The sequence below is a fragment of the Schistocerca gregaria genome, chromosome 3 (genome assembly GCF_023897955.1).
Source record: "Schistocerca gregaria isolate iqSchGreg1 chromosome 3, iqSchGreg1.2, whole genome shotgun sequence".
Classification (NCBI taxonomy): Eukaryota; Metazoa; Arthropoda; class Insecta; order Orthoptera; family Acrididae; genus Schistocerca; species Schistocerca gregaria.
In genome coordinates this window covers 679,617,837-679,637,785 of record NC_064922.1, presented here as the reverse complement: position 1 = coordinate 679,637,785, position 19,949 = coordinate 679,617,837, and the positions used below count along the sequence as shown (strand labels likewise).

The window sequence follows — 19,949 nt, the reverse complement described above, 5'->3', positions numbered from 1 at the left end:
TCAGGCTGTTTGTGGTTTGAAGGCTCTTTTACCAGAATCCATTCATAGTGATAACTGTGTTCTCTGGTGGAACATGATGAGAACATTGTGTGAAGTGCATAGAAGTAGCTATTTGAGTATGTATGAAAATGTCAGGCAACCACTGTTACTCCTAAATTTCTGTGGAATTAAGTTTTCTGTGTGTGTTTGAAAATCCCAGAGGTTCAAGTTGGCTGTTTATATGTTGCAAGCGAAAAAGTTTTTGAGTAAACTGGGGCACTAGCATTAGTTCCCTGTTCACTGTGACAAGGAAGCTAGTATAAAAAGTAGTTTTGTGGTTTTGTTTGCAAAGAAGTGCTCATGGGATGAAAGCACTGCTTGCGATTATTCTGAGATTGATGGCGGGATTGCTAAACATCTAGAGTTTTAGTAAGGGGCTAGTCGGAGTAGTTATATAGTTGTAAAATTATTTGATATTTGATGAGAAATTTCTTTATTCATAGCACATGGGCCATCATAGTTGAAGCATAAAGATGGGCATGGTATGCGTATAATGTCCTGACAGTGATGTTCATAGAGACTTGTTGTATACTTTGATTCTTCATCTGTTTAACAGTAACATTAAGAAATGTATTAGTGGAGCAAGTAGCTGTGAAATTACTGGTGTATGACTGATAGTATGGACGTGATGCTGAATGGAAGTGTTTGTTTAGCTGTGGGTGTTTTCATAATTGCCATGTGAGGAAAAGCAATACTCGTGGTAGGCGAAAAGAGATACAGAGAGAAACACATTAATTGCGTGTAGCGTGTATCAGCAGCTGTTGGGCGGGGTATCAAGTAAGACGCAAGGTGAAACGAAAGAGGAAGTGGCCAAATATCGACAAGAGTTGGCACTGTTAGGGCGAGGTGAATACGCTATTGCGGTGCGAAAATTTTCGAAGAGAGAGGCGGTTTTAAAGAAAGCACAAGTGTCCTATGACTGCCCTCTTGTGTGTTTCTCTTTCAGTGACTATTTGGCATGTCTGCTTGCGCCATAGAATGCTACTGTATGTGCCCCAGGCCCCCATCTAGCGGCCGGAGCTGCAAGCGGTGTTTACATACAGTCTCGCCTGAGGCAATGGTCTCTGATTTCGGATGCAAAAAGCACTGGTAGCGCACAGAATAGTTGAGTGAGGAAAGGTTAGATCATGGCGGCCAAATAGGAGTAGAACTAGGTTCTTTGCAGAATGTCCGAGCTTAAGTAATTCTTCGATAAGTAAATCGCGAATGTGAAGAGTGTGTCGTATTCTCGTAGGGCGTGTTGACGGTCTCGTGGCATAAGTAGCGAGCGGTGATAGCTTGCAAGCAAGATCATACTTCACAGGATCATTTCTGTAGTATGTCTTCAACTCTCTCTAGTTCAAAGCTGGAGTAGACGCAACCACGATGATGAGTGGTAGCACTGTCCCTGAGCGTGAGGCATGCGACCGAGATTCATTGCATCTTGGTTGTAATCGATGATCGTTCACCACATTCTGAGGGATGTGGGAAGGGAGTAGCGCTTTTCGAGTGGTGGTTTTATTATAGATCAGAAGCATAAGTCATACTTTCGGTATCGTGACCCGCCGCGTTGCAGAAATGTTGTGGAAGGACTTTGATTGCGACATGTCATGAAAGCCTTGCGGAAGTTTCCCGAGTGGCACGGTGACGAGCCAGTTGATTTGTCCTGCTGCAAGTGCTAGGATTGGATGACAACGACGTACTTTGAGTTACAAGAATGAGTGAGCAGCACAAGCAGAGTGCAATTGATGACCATAAAAAGCTGACACACGACACAGTCTTGATAATGACCACTAATGCATGATGTACGAAACAATCAGGAGCAGCACGTTTGGCTAGAAAACATGAATTGAGTGATTTGCAAGGCGCTGTTACCAGCAAGAAGGAATGCATGAAATTCGCAAATGAATAAGACTGGTTCAAATACTATCGACAGAAATTTTGTTTCTGTTGTCAGCTAGTATTAGTTGTGTGGGAGCAGGGGATATTTCCCTTGCACTACACATCTACATACACGTTGCGTCTGATGTGGCCTAGTTTCGCGTACAAAGAACTATCTAGTTGTCAGTTTTTTCAGTGAACGAGTGTGGTGGGGAGGAGAGAGATTAGTGTTAGATGCAGAGCACTGCGGGCAGTTGTGTGCCGAACGTTGTATGTCAAACGGTGGGTCGCCGACAGGAATTAGGCGTGCTGCCATCTGGCGGCAGGTGAGGTAATGAAGCAGCTTGGATGGTGACAGAAATGATGAAAATAGTTATGTAAAGAGTAATAGCGACCTCATTTGGCAGACACGTATTTCAGCGTTGGCAGTTAGTTTTGCGGTTTGTGCTTGCATAACACTGGAAGTCTGTTGACGGTAGAGAAGTGGACAAGAGGGAAAGAATTTTCCGCGTTCTCGCGCAGAAGTACTAGAGAAGCAGCCATAAGTATGGAAGTGAGTGCGTTGATCGGCACTCTGGTTTCCCTTCAAATCGAATAAATCTCTCGCCTTTTACTAAAGATTTCCGTGGAGGGGAACATTAAATGAGTCTGTAATGTATTTTTCGTAGTGCTCGGCTATTGCTGAGCCACAATCACAAGTAAAACGTAATGTAAGCAATAATGTGCGTAAATAGGAAGAGGTAGATTGTGTTGTGTGGAGTAGCGGAGCACGTTGGATCAGGTAGATGTTTTTGCTTGATTTGAAATTGTAACAGGCCATGTCGCAGTATAATGAAACAAGTACATTTGCCCTGAAATGGCGTGCAGTGTGTTAGACGATAGTGTAAAGAGAAAGAGAGCTATTTAATGTCTGAGTTGTATAAATGGCAGGAGACTAATCTGGAAATAGCATAAAGGAATTGTAATGTGAGTGGTGCTTGCGATAATGTATGGCAGGCAATATTGTGCAGAGGTGAAGGTGAATGCTTTGTATTGTGAAGAGTTGTTACATTTGTGTGTGTGTGAGGCACAAGAGGCATAATTGTGGAAACTCTTGGTGAACGCTTTCTATACCTCAGTGCTATATGGTTTAGTGTTTATTTGCACTTTAATTGCACAACAGCATATAAGCTGATATTTGGAAGTGAATGATGAATGATAGGCGTTGTAAGTAATACTGGTATGTGATTAGTAGATTGAGTTTTGAAACCCAAAATTATTTTTACTGCACAAGTTTGTGATTTGTGGGTATGGTGTGAGTGAGATTTGGGTTGAAGATGGTGGATAGTTGGTCAGGATGAGTATTTCAATTGTTTTCAAGAGAGTGGATAATAGTGGCACTGGATTGTTGCCATAATATGGCATTGGTTGTTTGTTCATAACAATGTACTCAGTTTTGTAGAAGATGTAGGTGGGAGGGAGACATTTGTTGAATATGACATAGATAGCTGGAAATGAATAGAGTAGCAATTTCCTGCTAGGTGTAGTTTGGGTATGATGTGATGTGCCTCAGTGAGATGTAAATCTTGAAATTGAAGGGTTGTTCCTAGGTACAGTCTTGGAAACTATGTATCTGCTGTTGACTCCAATGTTTTCAAGATTACTGGTGTACAAAATTGGCCAGACTTTGCAGTTTCTTCTTCAGTAAATCAGTGGAAGGTGGTGCAGATAATGGTAAAAATGTTCATAGTGTCCTGTGAGTTGTTGATGCTGCTTGTCTTTTTTGATTGACCCAGCCATACACAGAGGTGGTGCATACTTGGCTTGAGAAGAGTTAATGATGAAATACCAGGACAGTGCTCACAACGAAGCTCCTTCCCCTGCATTGTAGTTTCCCTCCTCAGGTATAGAGTGACATGATATTGGCAGAGGATGTGGAGATAATCACTTTGATCAGGCTGTTTGTGGTTTGAAGGCTCTTTTACCAGAATCCATTCATAGTGATAACTGTGTTCTCTGGTGGAACATGATGAGAACATTGTGTGAAGTGCATAGAAGTAGCTATTTGAGTATGTATGAAAATGTCAGGCAACCACTGTTACTCCTAAATTTCTGTGGAATTAAGTTTTCTGTGTGTGTTTGAAAATCCCAGAGGTTCAAGTTGGCTGTTTATATGTTGCAAGCGAAAAAGTTTTTGAGTAAACTGGGGCACTAGCATTAGTTCCCTGTTCACTGTGACAAGGAAGCTAGTATAAAAAGTAGTTTTGTGGTTTTGTTTGCAAAGAAGTGCTCATGGGATGAAAGCACTGCTTGCGATTATTCTGAGATTGATGGCGGGATTGCTAAACATCTAGAGTTTTAGTAAGGGGCTAGTCGGAGTAGTTATATAGTTGTAAAATTATTTGATATTTGATGAGAAATTTCTTTATTCATAGCACATGGGCCATCATAGTTGAAGCATAAAGATGGGCATGGTATGCGTATAATGTCCTGACAGTGATGTTCATAGAGACTTGTTGTATACTTTGATTCTTCATCTGTTTAACAGTAACATTAAGAAATGTATTAGTGGAGCAAGTAGCTGTGAAATTACTGGTGTATGACTGATAGTATGGACGTGATGCTGAATGGAAGTGTTTGTTTAGCTGTGGGTGTTTTCATAATTGCCATGTGAGGAAAAGCAATACTCGTGGTAGGCGAAAAGAGATACAGAGAGAAACACATTAATTGCGTGTAGCGTGTATCAGCAGCTGTTGGGCGGGGTATCAAGTAAGACGCAAGGTGAAACGAAAGAGGAAGTGGCCAAATATCGACAAGAGTTGGCACTGTTAGGGCGAGGTGAATACGCTATTGCGGTGCGAAAATTTTCGAAGAGAGAGGCGGTTTTAAAGAAAGCACAAGTGTCCTATGACTGCCCTCTTGTGTGTTTCTCTTTCAGTGACTATTTGGCATGTCTGCTTGCGCCATAGAATGCTACTGTATGTGCCCCAGGCCCCCATCTAGCGGCCGGAGCTGCAAGCGGTGTTTACATACAGTCTCGCCTGAGGCAATGGTCTCTGATTTCGGATGCAAAAAGCACTGGTAGCGCACAGAATAGTTGAGTGAGGAAAGGTTAGATCATGGCGGCCAAATAGGAGTAGAACTAGGTTCTTTGCAGAATGTCCGAGCTTAAGTAATTCTTCGATAAGTAAATCGCGAATGTGAAGAGTGTGTCGTATTCTCGTAGGGCGTGTTGACGGTCTCGTGGCATAAGTAGCGAGCGGTGATAGCTTGCAAGCAAGATCATACTTCACAGGATCATTTCTGTAGTATGTCTTCAACTCTCTCTAGTTCAAAGCTGGAGTAGACGCAACCACGATGATGAGTGGTAGCACTGTCCCTGAGCGTGAGGCATGCGACCGAGATTCATTGCATCTTGGTTGTAATCGATGATCGTTCACCACATTCTGAGGGATGTGGGAAGGGAGTAGCGCTTTTCGAGTGGTGGTTTTATTATAGATCAGAAGCATAAGTCATACTTTCGGTATCGTGACCCGCCGCGTTGCAGAAATGTTGTGGAAGGACTTTGATTGCGACATGTCATGAAAGCCTTGCGGAAGTTTCCCGAGTGGCACGGTGACGAGCCAGTTGATTTGTCCTGCTGCAAGTGCTAGGATTGGATGACAACGACGTACTTTGAGTTACAAGAATGAGTGAGCAGCACAAGCAGAGTGCAATTGATGACCATAAAAAGCTGACACACGACACAGTCTTGATAATGACCACTAATGCATGATGTACGAAACAATCAGGAGCAGCACGTTTGGCTAGAAAACATGAATTGAGTGATTTGCAAGGCGCTGTTACCAGCAAGAAGGAATGCATGAAATTCGCAAATGAATAAGACTGGTTCAAATACTATCGACAGAAATTTTGTTTCTGTTGTCAGCTAGTATTAGTTGTGTGGGAGCAGGGGATATTTCCCTTGCACTACACATCTACATACACGTTGCGTCTGATGTGGCCTAGTTTCGCGTACAAAGAACTATCTAGTTGTCAGTTTTTTCAGTGAACGAGTGTGGTGGGGAGGAGAGAGATTAGTGTTAGATGCAGAGCACTGCGGGCAGTTGTGTGCCGAACGTTGTATGTCAAACGGTGGGTCGCCGACAGGAATTAGGCGTGCTGCCATCTGGCGGCAGGTGAGGTAATGAAGCAGCTTGGATGGTGACAGAAATGATGAAAATAGTTATGTAAAGAGTAATAGCGACCTCATTTGGCAGACACGTATTTCAGCGTTGGCAGTTAGTTTTGCGGTTTGTGCTTGCATAACACTGGAAGTCTGTTGACGGTAGAGAAGTGGACAAGAGGGAAAGAATTTTCCGCGTTCTCGCGCAGAAGTACTAGAGAAGCAGCCATAAGTATGGAAGTGAGTGCGTTGATCGGCACTCTGGTTTCCCTTCAAATCGAATAAATCTCTCGCCTTTTACTAAAGATTTCCGTGGAGGGGAACATTAAATGAGTCTGTAATGTATTTTTCGTAGTGCTCGGCTATTGCTGAGCCACAATCACAAGTAAAACGTAATGTAAGCAATAATGTGCGTAAATAGGAAGAGGTAGATTGTGTTGTGTGGAGTAGCGGAGCACGTTGGATCAGGTAGATGTTTTTGCTTGATTTGAAATTGTAACAGGCCATGTCGCAGTATAATGAAACAAGTACATTTGCCCTGAAATGGCGTGCAGTGTGTTAGACGATAGTGTAAAGAGAAAGAGAGCTATTTAATGTCTGAGTTGTATAAATGGCAGGAGACTAATCTGGAAATAGCATAAAGGAATTGTAATGTGAGTGGTGCTTGCGATAATGTATGGCAGGCAATATTGTGCAGAGGTGAAGGTGAATGCTTTGTATTGTGAAGAGTTGTTACATTTGTGTGTGTGTGAGGCACAAGAGGCATAATTGTGGAAACTCTTGGTGAACGCTTTCTATACCTCAGTGCTATATGGTTTAGTGTTTATTTGCACTTTAATTGCACAACAGCATATAAGCTGATATTTGGAAGTGAATGATGAATGATAGGCGTTGTAAGTAATACTGGTATGTGATTAGTAGATTGAGTTTTGAAACCCAAAATTATTTTTACTGCACAAGTTTGTGATTTGTGGGTATGGTGTGAGTGAGATTTGGGTTGAAGATGGTGGATAGTTGGTCAGGATGAGTATTTCAATTGTTTTCAAGAGAGTGGATAATAGTGGCACTGGATTGTTGCCATAATATGGCATTGGTTGTTTGTTCATAACAATGTACTCAGTTTTGTAGAAGATGTAGGTGGGAGGGAGACATTTGTTGAATATGACATAGATAGCTGGAAATGAATAGAGTAGCAATTTCCTGCTAGGTGTAGTTTGGGTATGATGTGATGTGCCTCAGTGAGATGTAAATCTTGAAATTGAAGGGTTGTTCCTAGGTACAGTCTTGGAAACTATGTATCTGCTGTTGACTCCAATGTTTTCAAGATTACTGGTGTACAAAATTGGCCAGACTTTGCAGTTTCTTCTTCAGTAAATCAGTGGAAGGTGGTGCAGATAATGGTAAAAATGTTCATAGTGTCCTGTGAGTTGTTGATGCTGCTTGTCTTTTTTGATTGACCCAGCCATACACAGAGGTGGTGCATACTTGGCTTGAGAAGAGTTAATGATGAAATACCAGGACAGTGCTCACAACGAAGCTCCTTCCCCTGCATTGTAGTTTCCCTCCTCAGGTATAGAGTGACATGATATTGGCAGAGGATGTGGAGATAATCACTTTGATCAGGCTGTTTGTGGTTTGAAGGCTCTTTTACCAGAATCCGTTCATAGTGATAACTGTGTTCTCTGGTGGAACATGATGAGAACATTGTGTGAAGTGCATAGAAGTAGCTATTTGAGTATGTATGAAAATGTCAGGCAACCACTGTTACTCCTAAATTTCTGTGGAATTAAGTTTTCTGTGTGTGTTTGAAAATCCCAGAGGTTCAAGTTGGCTGTTTATATGTTGCAAGCGAAAAAGTTTTTGAGTAAACTGGGGCACTAGCATTAGTTCCCTGTTCACTGTGACAAGGAAGCTAGTATAAAAAGTAGTTTTGTGGTTTTGTTTGCAAAGAAGTGCTCATGGGATGAAAGCACTGCTTGCGATTATTCTGAGATTGATGGCGGGATTGCTAAACATCTAGAGTTTTAGTAAGGGGCTAGTCGGAGTAGTTATATAGTTGTAAAATTATTTGATATTTGATGAGAAATTTCTTTATTCATAGCACATGGGCCATCATAGTTGAAGCATAAAGATGGGCATGGTATGCGTATAATGTCCTGACAGTGATGTTCATAGAGACTTGTTGTATACTTTGATTCTTCATCTGTTTAACAGTAACATTAAGAAATGTATTAGTGGAGCAAGTAGCTGTGAAATTACTGGTGTATGACTGATAGTATGGACGTGATGCTGAATGGAAGTGTTTGTTTAGCTGTGGGTGTTTTCATAATTGCCATGTGAGGAAAAGCAATACTCGTGGTAGGCGAAAAGAGATACAGAGAGAAACACATTAATTGCGTGTAGCGTGTATCAGCAGCTGTTGGGCGGGGTATCAAGTAAGACGCAAGGTGAAACGAAAGAGGAAGTGGCCAAATATCGACAAGAGTTGGCACTGTTAGGGCGAGGTGAATACGCTATTGCGGTGCGAAAATTTTCGAAGAGAGAGGCGGTTTTAAAGAAAGCACAAGTGTCCTATGACTGCCCTCTTGTGTGTTTCTCTTTCAGTGACTATTTGGCATGTCTGCTTGCGCCATAGAATGCTACTGTATGTGCCCCAGGCCCCCATCTAGCGGCCGGAGCTGCAAGCGGTGTTTACATACAGTCTCGCCTGAGGCAATGGTCTCTGATTTCGGATGCAAAAAGCACTGGTAGCGCACAGAATAGTTGAGTGAGGAAAGGTTAGATCATGGCGGCCAAATAGGAGTAGAACTAGGTTCTTTGCAGAATGTCCGAGCTTAAGTAATTCTTCGATAAGTAAATCGCGAATGTGAAGAGTGTGTCGTATTCTCGTAGGGCGTGTTGACGGTCTCGTGGCATAAGTAGCGAGCGGTGATAGCTTGCAAGCAAGATCATACTTCACAGGATCATTTCTGTAGTATGTCTTCAACTCTCTCTAGTTCAAAGCTGGAGTAGACGCAACCACGATGATGAGTGGTAGCACTGTCCCTGAGCGTGAGGCATGCGACCGAGATTCATTGCATCTTGGTTGTAATCGATGATCGTTCACCACATTCTGAGGGATGTGGGAAGGGAGTAGCGCTTTCCGAGTGGTGGTTTTATTATAGATCAGAAGCATAAGTCATACTTTCGGTATCGTGACCCGCCGCGTTGCAGAAATGTTGTGGAAGGACTTTGATTGCGACATGTCATGAAAGCCTTGCGGAAGTTTCCCGAGTGGCACGGTGACGAGCCAGTTGATTTGTCCTGCTGCAAGTGCTAGGATTGGATGACAACGACGTACTTTGAGTTACAAGAATGAGTGAGCAGCACAAGCAGAGTGCAATTGATGACCATAAAAAGCTGACACACAACACAGTCTTGATAATGACCACTAATGCATGATGTACGAAACAATCAGGAGCAGCACGTTTGGCTAGAAAACATGAATTGAGTGATTTGCAAGGCACTGTTACCAGCAAGAAGGAATGCATGAAATTCGCAGATGAATAAGACTGGTTCAAATACTATCGACAGAAATTTTGTTTCTGTTGTCAGCTAGTATTAGTTGTGTGGGAGCAGGGGATATTTCCCTTGCACTACACATCTACATACACGTTGCGTCTGATGTGGCCTAGTTTCGCGTACAAAGAACTATCTAGTTGTCAGTTTTTTCAGTGAACGAGTGTGGTGGGGAGGAGAGAGATTAGTGTTAGATGCAGAGCACTGCGGGCAGTTGTGTGCCGAACGTTGTATGTCAAACGGTGGGTCGCCGACAGGAATTAGGCGTGCTGCCATCTGGCGGCAGGTGAGGTAATGAAGCAGCTTGGATGGTGACAGAAATGATGAAAATAGTTATGTAAAGAGTAATAGCGACCTCATTTGGCAGACACGTATTTCAGCGTTGGCAGTTAGTTTTGCGGTTTGTGCTTGCATAACACTGGAAGTCTGTTGACGGTAGAGAAGTGGACAAGAGGGAAAGAATTTTCCGCGTTCTCGCGCAGAAGTACTAGAGAAGCAGCCATAAGTATGGAAGTGAGTGCGTTGATCGGCACTCTGGTTTCCCTTCAAATCGAATAAATCTTTCGCCTTTTACTAAAGATTTCCGTGGAGGGGAACATTAAATGAGTCTGTAATGTATTTTTCGTAGTGCTCGGCTATTGCTGAGCCACAATCACAAGTAAAACGTAATGTAAGCAATAATGTGCGTAAATAGGAAGAGGTAGATTGTGTTGTGTGGAGTAGCGGAGCACGTTGGATCAGGTAGATGTTTTTGCTTGATTTGAAATTGTAACAGGCCATGTCGCAGTATAATGAAACAAGTACATTTGCCCTGAAATGGCGTGCAGTGTGTTAGACGATAGTGTAAAGAGAAAGAGAGCTATTTAATGTCTGAGTTGTATAAATGGCAGGAGACTAATCTGGAAATAGCATAAAGGAATTGTAATGTGAGTGGTGCTTGCGATAATGTATGGCAGGCAATATTGTGCAGAGGTGAAGGTGAATGCTTTGTATTGTGAAGAGTTGTTACATTTGTGTGTGTGTGAGGCACAAGAGGCATAATTGTGGAAACTCTTGGTGAACGCTTTCTATACCTCAGTGCTATATGGTTTAGTGTTTATTTGCACTTTAATTGCACAACAGCATATAAGCTGATATTTGGAAGTGAATGATGAATGATAGGCGTTGTAAGTAATACTGGTATGTGATTAGTAGATTGAGTTTTGAAACCCAAAATTATTTTTACTGCACAAGTTTGTGATTTGTGGGTATGGTGTGAGTGAGATTTGGGTTGAAGATGGTGGATAGTTGGTCAGGATGAGTATTTCAATTGTTTTCAAGAGAGTGGATAATAGTGGCACTGGATTGTTGCCATAATATGGCATTGGTTGTTTGTTCATAACAATGTACTCAGTTTTGTAGAAGATGTAGGTGGGAGGGAGACATTTGTTGAATATGACATAGATAGCTGGAAATGAATAGAGTAGCAATTTCCTGCTAGGTGTAGTTTGGGTATGATGTGATGTGCCTCAGTGAGATGTAAATCTTGAAATTGAAGGGTTGTTCCTAGGTACAGTCTTGGAAACTATGTATCTGCTGTTGACTCCAATGTTTTCAAGATTACTGGTGTACAAAATTGGCCAGACTTTGCAGTTTCTTCTTCAGTAAATCAGTGGAAGGTGGTGCAGATAATGGTAAAAATGTTCATAGTGTCCTGTGAGTTGTTGATGCTGCTTGTCTTTTTTGATTGACCCAGCCATACACAGAGGTGGTGCATACTTGGCTTGAGAAGAGTTAATGATGAAATACCAGGACAGTGCTCACAACGAAGCTCCTTCCCCTGCATTGTAGTTTCCCTCCTCAGGTATAGAGTGACATGATATTGGCAGAGGATGTGGAGATAATCACTTTGATCAGGCTGTTTGTGGTTTGAAGGCTCTTTTACCAGAATCCGTTCATAGTGATAACTGTGTTCTCTGGTGGAACATGATGAGAACATTGTGTGAAGTGCATAGAAGTAGCTATTTGAGTATGTATGAAAATGTCAGGCAACCACTGTTACTCCTAAATTTCTGTGGAATTAAGTTTTCTGTGTGTGTTTGAAAATCCCAGAGGTTGAAGTTGGCTGTTTATATGTTGCAAGCGAAAAAGTTTTTGAGTAAACTGGGGCACTAGCATTAGTTCCCTGTTCACTGTGACAAGGAAGCTAGTATAAAAAGTAGTTTTGTGGTTTTGTTTGCAAAGAAGTGCTCATGGGATGAAAGCACTGCTTGCGATTATTCTGAGATTGATGGCGGGATTGCTAAACATCTAGAGTTTTAGTAAGGGGCTAGTCGGAGTAGTTATATAGTTGTAAAATTATTTGATATTTGATGAGAAATTTCTTTATTCATAGCACATGGGCCATCATAGTTGAAGCATAAAGATGGGCATGGTATGCGTATAATGTCCTGACAGTGATGTTCATAGAGACTTGTTGTATACTTTGATTCTTCATCTGTTTAACAGTAACATTAAGAAATGTATTAGTGGAGCAAGTAGCTGTGAAATTACTGGTGTATGACTGATAGTATGGACGTGATGCTGAATGGAAGTGTTTGTTTAGCTGTGGGTGTTTTCATAATTGCCATGTGAGGAAAAGCAATACTCGTGGTAGGCGAAAAGAGATACAGAGAGAAACACATTAATTGCGTGTAGCGTGTATCAGCAGCTGTTGGGCGGGGTATCAAGTAAGACGCAAGGTGAAACGAAAGAGGAAGTGGCCAAATATCGACAAGAGTTGGCACTGTTAGGGCGAGGTGAATACGCTATTGCGGTGCGAAAATTTTCGAAGAGAGAGGCGGTTTTAAAGAAAGCACAAGTGTCCTATGACTGCCCTCTTGTGTGTTTCTCTTTCAGTGACTATTTGGCATGTCTGCTTGCGCCATAGAATGCTACTGTATGTGCCCCAGGCCCCCATCTAGCGGCCGGAGCTGCAAGCGGTGTTTACATACAGTCTCGCCTGAGGCAATGGTCTCTGATTTCGGATGCAAAAAGCACTGGTAGCGCACAGAATAGTTGAGTGAGGAAAGGTTAGATCATGGCGGCCAAATAGGAGTAGAACTAGGTTCTTTGCAGAATGTCCGAGCTTAAGTAATTCTTCGATAAGTAAATCGCGAATGTGAAGAGTGTGTCGTATTCTCGTAGGGCGTGTTGACGGTCTCGTGGCATAAGTAGCGAGCGGTGATAGCTTGCAAGCAAGATCATACTTCACAGGATCATTTCTGTAGTATGTCTTCAACTCTCTCTAGTTCAAAGCTGGAGTAGACGCAACCACGATGATGAGTGGTAGCACTGTCCCTGAGCGTGAGGCATGCGACCGAGATTCATTGCATCTTGGTTGTAATCGATGATCGTTCACCACATTCTGAGGGATGTGGGAAGGGAGTAGCGCTTTCCGAGTGGTGGTTTTATTATAGATCAGAAGCATAAGTCATACTTTCGGTATCGTGACCCGCCGCGTTGCAGAAATGTTGTGGAAGGACTTTGATTGCGACATGTCATGAAAGCCTTGCGGAAGTTTCCCGAGTGGCACGGTGACGAGCCAGTTGATTTGTCCTGCTGCAAGTGCTAGGATTGGATGACAACGACGTACTTTGAGTTACAAGAATGAGTGAGCAGCACAAGCAGAGTGCAATTGATGACCATAAAAAGCTGACACACAACACAGTCTTGATAATGACCACTAATGCATGATGTACGAAACAATCAGGAGCAGCACGTTTGGCTAGAAAACATGAATTGAGTGATTTGCAAGGCACTGTTACCAGCAAGAAGGAATGCATGAAATTCGCAGATGAATAAGACTGGTTCAAATACTATCGACAGAAATTTTGTTTCTGTTGTCAGCTAGTATTAGTTGTGTGGGAGCAGGGGATATTTCCCTTGCACTACACATCTACATACACGTTGCGTCTGATGTGGCCTAGTTTCGCGTACAAAGAACTATCTAGTTGTCAGTTTTTTCAGTGAACGAGTGTGGTGGGGAGGAGAGAGATTAGTGTTAGATGCAGAGCACTGCGGGCAGTTGTGTGCCGAACGTTGTATGTCAAACGGTGGGTCGCCGACAGGAATTAGGCGTGCTGCCATCTGGCGGCAGGTGAGGTAATGAAGCAGCTTGGATGGTGACAGAAATGATGAAAATAGTTATGTAAAGAGTAATAGCGACCTCATTTGGCAGACACGTATTTCAGCGTTGGCAGTTAGTTTTGCGGTTTGTGCTTGCATAACACTGGAAGTCTGTTGACGGTAGAGAAGTGGACAAGAGGGAAAGAATTTTCCGCGTTCTCGCGCAGAAGTACTAGAGAAGCAGCCATAAGTATGGAAGTGAGTGCGTTGATCGGCACTCTGGTTTCCCTTCAAATCGAATAAATCTTTCGCCTTTTACTAAAGATTTCCGTGGAGGGGAACATTAAATGAGTCTGTAATGTATTTTTCGTAGTGCTCGGCTATTGCTGAGCCACAATCACAAGTAAAACGTAATGTAAGCAATAATGTGCGTAAATAGGAAGAGGTAGATTGTGTTGTGTGGAGTAGCGGAGCACGTTGGATCAGGTAGATGTTTTTGCTTGATTTGAAATTGTAACAGGCCATGTCGCAGTATAATGAAACAAGTACATTTGCCCTGAAATGGCGTGCAGTGTGTTAGACGATAGTGTAAAGAGAAAGAGAGCTATTTAATGTCTGAGTTGTATAAATGGCAGGAGACTAATCTGGAAATAGCATAAAGGAATTGTAATGTGAGTGGTGCTTGCGATAATGTATGGCAGGCAATATTGTGCAGAGGTGAAGGTGAATGCTTTGTATTGTGAAGAGTTGTTACATTTGTGTGTGTGTGAGGCACAAGAGGCATAATTGTGGAAACTCTTGGTGAACGCTTTCTATACCTCAGTGCTATATGGTTTAGTGTTTATTTGCACTTTAATTGCACAACAGCATATAAGCTGATATTTGGAAGTGAATGATGAATGATAGGCGTTGTAAGTAATACTGGTATGTGATTAGTAGATTGAGTTTTGAAACCCAAAATTATTTTTACTGCACAAGTTTGTGATTTGTGGGTATGGTGTGAGTGAGATTTGGGTTGAAGATGGTGGATAGTTGGTCAGGATGAGTATTTCAATTGTTTTCAAGAGAGTGGATAATAGTGGCACTGGATTGTTGCCATAATATGGCATTGGTTGTTTGTTCATAACAATGTACTCAGTTTTGTAGAAGATGTAGGTGGGAGGGAGACATTTGTTGAATATGACATAGATAGCTGGAAATGAATAGAGTAGCAATTTCCTGCTAGGTGTAGTTTGGGTATGATGTGATGTGCCTCAGTGAGATGTAAATCTTGAAATTGAAGGGTTGTTCCTAGGTACAGTCTTGGAAACTATGTATCTGCTGTTGACTCCAATGTTTTCAAGATTACTGGTGTACAAAATTGGCCAGACTTTGCAGTTTCTTCTTCAGTAAATCAGTGGAAGGTGGTGCAGATAATGGTAAAAATGTTCATAGTGTCCTGTGAGTTGTTGATGCTGCTTGTCTTTTTTGATTGACCCAGCCATACACAGAGGTGGTGCATACTTGGCTTGAGAAGAGTTAATGATGAAATACCAGGACAGTGCTCACAACGAAGCTCCTTCCCCTGCATTGTAGTTTCCCTCCTCAGGTATAGAGTGACATGATATTGGCAGAGGATGTGGAGATAATCACTTTGATCAGGCTGTTTGTGGTTTGAAGGCTCTTTTACCAGAATCCGTTCATAGTGATAACTGTGTTCTCTGGTGGAACATGATGAGAACATTGTGTGAAGTGCATAGAAGTAGCTATTTGAGTATGTATGAAAATGTCAGGCAACCACTGTTACTCCTAAATTTCTGTGGAATTAAGTTTTCTGTGTGTGTTTGAAAATCCCAGAGGTTGAAGTTGGCTGTTTATATGTTGCAAGCGAAAAAGTTTTTGAGTAAACTGGGGCACTAGCATTAGTTCCCTGTTCACTGTGACAAGGAAGCTAGTATAAAAAGTAGTTTTGTGGTTTTGTTTGCAAAGAAGTGCTCATGGGATGAAAGCACTGCTTGCGATTATTCTGAGATTGATGGCGGGATTGCTAAACATCTAGAGTTTTAGTAAGGGGCTAGTCGGAGTAGTTATATAGTTGTAAAATTATTTGATATTTGATGAGAAATTTCTTTATTCATAGCACATGGGCCATCATAGTTGAAGCATAAAGATGGGCATGGTATGCGTATAATGTCCTGACAGTGATGTTCATAGAGACTTGTTGTATACTTTGATTCTTCATCTGTTTAACAGTAACATTAAGAAATGTATTAGTGGAGCAAGTAGCTGTGAAATTACTGGTGTATGACTGATAGTATGGACGTGATGCTGAATGGAAGTGTTTGTTTAGCTGTGGGTGTTTTCATAATTGCCATGTGAGGAAAAGCAATACTCGTGGTAGGCGAAAAGAGATACAGAGAGAAACACATTAATTGCGTGTAGCGTGTATCAGCAGCTGTTGGGCGGGGTATCAAGTAAGACGCAAGGTGAAACGAAAGAGGAAGTGGCCAAATATCGACAAGAGTTGGCACTGTTAGGGCGAGGTGAATACGCTATTGCGGTGCGAAAATTTTCGAAGAGAGAGGCGGTTTTAAAGAAAGCACAAGTGTCCTATGACTGCCCTCTTGTGTGTTTCTCTTTCAGTGACTATTTGGCATGTCTGCTTGCGCCATAGAATGCTACTGTATGTGCCCCAGGCCCCCATCTAGCGGCCGGAGCTGCAAGCGGTGTTTACATACAGTCTCGCCTGAGGCAATGGTCTCTGATTTCGGATGCAAAAAGCACTGGTAGCGCACAGAATAGTTGAGTGAGGAAAGGTTAGATCATGGCGGCCAAATAGGAGTAGAACTAGGTTCTTTGCAGAATGTCCGAGCTTAAGTAATTCTTCGATAAGTAAATCGCGAATGTGAAGAGTGTGTCGTATTCTCGTAGGGCGTGTTGACGGTCTCGTGGCATAAGTAGCGAGCGGTGATAGCTTGCAAGCAAGATCATACTTCACAGGATCATTTCTGTAGTATGTCTTCAACTCTCTCTAGTTCAAAGCTGGAGTAGACGCAACCACGATGATGAGTGGTAGCACTGTCCCTGAGCGTGAGGCATGCGACCGAGATTCATTGCATCTTGGTTGTAATCGATGATCGTTCACCACATTCTGAGGGATGTGGGAAGGGAGTAGCGCTTTCCGAGTGGTGGTTTTATTATAGATCAGAAGCATAAGTCATACTTTCGGTATCGTGACCCGCCGCGTTGCAGAAATGTTGTGGAAGGACTTTGATTGCGACATGTCATGAAAGCCTTGCGGAAGTTTCCCGAGTGGCACGGTGACGAGCCAGTTGATTTGTCCTGCTGCAAGTGCTAGGATTGGATGACAACGACGTACTTTGAGTTACAAGAATGAGTGAGCAGCACAAGCAGAGTGCAATTGATGACCATAAAAAGCTGACACACAACACAGTCTTGATAATGACCACTAATGCATGATGTACGAAACAATCAGGAGCAGCACGTTTGGCTAGAAAACATGAATTGAGTGATTTGCAAGGCACTGTTACCAGCAAGAAGGAATGCATGAATTTCGCAAATGAATAAGACTGGTTCAAATACTATCGACAGAAATTTTGTTTCTGTTGTCAGCTAGTATTAGTTGTGTGGGAGCAGGGGATATTTCCCTTGCACTACACATCTACATACACGTTGCGTCTGATGTGGCCTAGTTTCGCGTACAAAGAACTATCTAGTTGTCAGTTTTTTCAGTGAACGAGTGTGGTGGGGAGGAGAGAGATTAGTGTTAGATGCAGAGCACTGCGGGCAGTTGTGTGCCGAACGTTGTATGTCAAACGGTGGGTCGCCGACAGGAATTAGGCGTGCTGCCATCTGGCGGCAGGTGAGGTAATGAAGCAGCTTGGATGGTGACAGAAATGATGAAAATAGTTATGTAAAGAGTAATAGCGACCTCATTTGGCAGACACGTATTTCAGCGTTGGCAGTTAGTTTTGCGGTTTGTGCTTGCATAACACTGGAAGTCTGTTGACGGTAGAGAAGTGGACAAGAGGGAAAGAATTTTCCGCGTTCTCGCGCAGAAGTACTAGAGAAGCAGCCATAAGTATGGAAGTGAGTGCGTTGATCGGCACTCTGGTTTCCCTTCAAATCGAATAAATCTTTCGCCTTTTACTAAAGATTTCCGTGGAGGGGAACATTAAATGAGTCTGTAATGTATTTTTCGTAGTGCTCGGCTATTGCTGAGCCACAATCACAAGTAAAACGTAATGTAAGCAATAATGTGCGTAAATAGGAAGAGGTAGATTGTGTTGTGTGGAGTAGCGGAGCACGTTGGATCAGGTAGATGTTTTTGCTTGATTTGAAATTGTAACAGGCCATGTCGCAGTATAATGAAACAAGTACATTTGCCCTGAAATGGCGTGCAGTGTGTTAGACGATAGTGTAAAGAGAAAGAGAGCTATTTAATGTCTGAGTTGTATAAATGGCAGGAGACTAATCTGGAAATAGCATAAAGGAATTGTAATGTGAGTGGTGCTTGCGATAATGTATGGCAGGCAATATTGTGCAGAGGTGAAGGTGAATGCTTTGTATTGTGAAGAGTTGTTACATTTGTGTGTGTGTGAGGCACAAGAGGCATAATTGTGGAAACTCTTGGTGAACGCTTTCTATACCTCAGTGCTATATGGTTTAGTGTTTATTTGCACTTTAATTGCACAACAGCATATAAGCTGATATTTGGAAGTGAATGATGAATGATAGGCGTTGTAAGTAATACTGGTATGTGATTAGTAGATTGAGTTTTGAAACCCAAAATTATTTTTACTGCACAAGTTTGTGATTTGTGGGTATGGTGTGAGTGAGATTTGGGTTGAAGATGGTGGATAGTTGGTCAGGATGAGTATTTCAATTGTTTTCAAGAGAGTGGATAATAGTGGCACTGGATTGTTGCCATAATATGGCATTGGTTGTTTGTTCATAACAATGTACTCAGTTTTGTAGAAGATGTAGGTGGGAGGGAGACATTTGTTGAATATGACATAGATAGCTGGAAATGAATAGAGTAGCAATTTCCTGCTAGGTGTAGTTTGGGTATGATGTGATGTGCCTCAGTGAGATGTAAATCTTGAAATTGAAGGGTTGTTCCTAGGTACAGTCTTGGAAACTATGTATCTGCTGTTGACTCCAATGTTTTCAAGATTACTGGTGTACAAAATTGGCCAGACTTTGCAGTTTCTTCTTCAGTAAATCAGTGGAAGGTGGTGCAGATAATGGTAAAAATGTTCATAGTGTCCTGTGAGTTGTTGATGCTGCTTGTCTTTTTTGATTGACCCAGCCATACACAGAGGTGGTGCATACTTGGCTTGAGAAGAGTTAATGATGAAATACCAGGACAGTGCTCACAACGAAGCTCCTTCCCCTGCATTGTAGTTTCCCTCCTCAGGTATAGAGTGACATGATATTGGCAGAGGATGTGGAGATAATCACTTTGATCAGGCTGTTTGTGGTTTGAAGGCTCTTTTACCAGAATCCATTCATAGTGATAACTGTGTTCTCTGGTGGAACATGATGAGAACATTGTGTGAAGTGCATAGAAGTAGCTATTTGAGTATGTATGAAAATGTCAGGCAACCACTGTTACTCCTAAATTTCTGTGGAATTAAGTTTTCTGTGTGTGTTTGAAAATCCCAGAGGTTCAAGTTGGCTGTTTATATGTTGCAAGCGAAAAAGTTTTTGAGTAAACTGGGGCACTAGCATTAGTTCCCTGTTCACTGTGACAAGGAAGCTAGTATAAAAAGTAGTTTTGTGGTTTTGTTTGCAAAGAAGTGCTCATGGGATGAAAGCACTGCTTGCGATTATTCTGAGATTGATGGCGGGATTGCTAAACATCTAGAGTTTTAGTAAGGGGCTAGTCGGAGTAGTTATATAGTTGTAAAATTATTTGATATTTGATGAGAAATTTCTTTATTCATAGCACATGGGCCATCATAGTTGAAGCATAAAGATGGGCATGGTATGCGTATAATGTCCTGACAGTGATGTTCATAGAGACTTGTTGTATACTTTGATTCTTCATCTGTTTAACAGTAACATTAAGAAATGTATTAGTGGAGCAAGTAGCTGTGAAATTACTGGTGTATGACTGATAGTATGGACGTGATGCTGAATGGAAGTGTTTGTTTAGCTGTGGGTGTTTTCATAATTGCCATGTGAGGAAAAGCAATACTCGTGGTAGGCGAAAAGAGATACAGAGAGAAACACATTAATTGCGTGTAGCGTGTATCAG

At 42.1% G+C, this 19,949-nt stretch overlaps 10 non-coding genes across 10 annotated transcripts; all 10 read left to right on the top strand.

Annotated features, from left to right (window-relative positions):
- The first annotated feature begins 1,325 nt into the window (after window positions 1-1,325).
- Window positions 1,326-1,532, top strand: LOC126356982 (small nucleolar RNA U3). Its single transcript, XR_007565981.1, has one exon. It is a non-coding gene; the product is annotated as a small nucleolar RNA U3 (small nucleolar RNA).
- A 936-nt stretch (window positions 1,533-2,468) lies between these two features.
- Window positions 2,469-2,587, top strand: LOC126357162 (U5 spliceosomal RNA). The gene has a single exon (XR_007566138.1). It is a non-coding gene; the product is annotated as a U5 spliceosomal RNA (small nuclear RNA).
- A 2,569-nt stretch (window positions 2,588-5,156) lies between these two features.
- On the top strand, window positions 5,157-5,363 carry LOC126356981 (small nucleolar RNA U3). Its single transcript, XR_007565980.1, has one exon. It is a non-coding gene; the product is annotated as a small nucleolar RNA U3 (small nucleolar RNA).
- Window positions 5,364-6,299: 936 nt separating this feature from the next.
- On the top strand, window positions 6,300-6,418 carry LOC126357161 (U5 spliceosomal RNA). Its single transcript, XR_007566137.1, has one exon. It is a non-coding gene; the product is annotated as a U5 spliceosomal RNA (small nuclear RNA).
- A 2,569-nt stretch (window positions 6,419-8,987) lies between these two features.
- On the top strand, window positions 8,988-9,194 carry LOC126356867 (small nucleolar RNA U3). The gene has a single exon (XR_007565881.1). It is a non-coding gene; the product is annotated as a small nucleolar RNA U3 (small nucleolar RNA).
- Window positions 9,195-10,130: 936 nt separating this feature from the next.
- On the top strand, window positions 10,131-10,249 carry LOC126357061 (U5 spliceosomal RNA). Its single transcript, XR_007566050.1, has one exon. It is a non-coding gene; the product is annotated as a U5 spliceosomal RNA (small nuclear RNA).
- A 2,569-nt stretch (window positions 10,250-12,818) lies between these two features.
- Window positions 12,819-13,025, top strand: LOC126356866 (small nucleolar RNA U3). Its single transcript, XR_007565880.1, has one exon. It is a non-coding gene; the product is annotated as a small nucleolar RNA U3 (small nucleolar RNA).
- A 936-nt stretch (window positions 13,026-13,961) lies between these two features.
- On the top strand, window positions 13,962-14,080 carry LOC126357059 (U5 spliceosomal RNA). The gene has a single exon (XR_007566049.1). It is a non-coding gene; the product is annotated as a U5 spliceosomal RNA (small nuclear RNA).
- Window positions 14,081-16,649: 2,569 nt separating this feature from the next.
- Window positions 16,650-16,856, top strand: LOC126356865 (small nucleolar RNA U3). Its single transcript, XR_007565879.1, has one exon. It is a non-coding gene; the product is annotated as a small nucleolar RNA U3 (small nucleolar RNA).
- Window positions 16,857-17,792: 936 nt separating this feature from the next.
- Window positions 17,793-17,911, top strand: LOC126357058 (U5 spliceosomal RNA). Its single transcript, XR_007566048.1, has one exon. It is a non-coding gene; the product is annotated as a U5 spliceosomal RNA (small nuclear RNA).
- The last annotated feature ends 2,038 nt before the right edge of the window (window positions 17,912-19,949 follow it).